This window comes from Ipomoea triloba, chromosome 16 (assembly GCF_003576645.1).
Source record: "Ipomoea triloba cultivar NCNSP0323 chromosome 16, ASM357664v1".
Lineage (NCBI taxonomy): Eukaryota > Viridiplantae > Streptophyta > Magnoliopsida > Solanales > Convolvulaceae > Ipomoea > Ipomoea triloba.
This window is the reverse complement of record NC_044931.1, coordinates 15792540-15793219: the sequence shown is the minus strand read 5'-3', so window position 1 is coordinate 15793219 and position 680 is coordinate 15792540.

The following is a 680-nucleotide window of genomic DNA, read 5'->3' as shown; positions in this document are numbered from 1 at the left end:
TTTAAAAAGTTTGAAGGCCTAATTGACTTTACAGATAAAGTTTGATGGCCTATTTGATACATTTTATGCAAAAAAAGTGACATTTATTTTTACCTGGGATTAGAGGTCACTAACAGGTAATTATGCCTAGATGACTAAATTGACATGTTTATGTACCTAATTGCAACTTTAAAAAGTTTGAGGGCCTAATTAGCATTACAGGTAAAGTTTGAAGGCCTATTTGATACAGTTTATGCAAAAAAAAGTGACATTTATTTTTACCTGGGATTAGAGGTCACTAACAGGTAATTATGCCTAGATGACTAAATTGACATGTTTATGTACCTAATTGCAACTTTAAGAAGTTTGAAGGCCTATTTGATACAGTTTATGCAAAAAAAAGTGACATTTATTTTTACCTGGGATTAGAGGTCACTAACAGGTAATTATGCCTAGATGACTAAATTGACATGTTTATGTATCTAATTGCAACTTTAAAAAGTTTGAAGGCCTAATTGACTTTACAGATAAATTTTGATGGCCTATTTGATACATTTTATGCGAAAAAAGTGATATTTATTTTTACCTGGTACTATAGGTCACAAACAGATAATTATGCCTTGATGACTAAATTGATAAGTTTATGTATCTAATTGTAACTTTAAATAGTTTGAGGGCCTAATTGACTTTACAGATAAAGT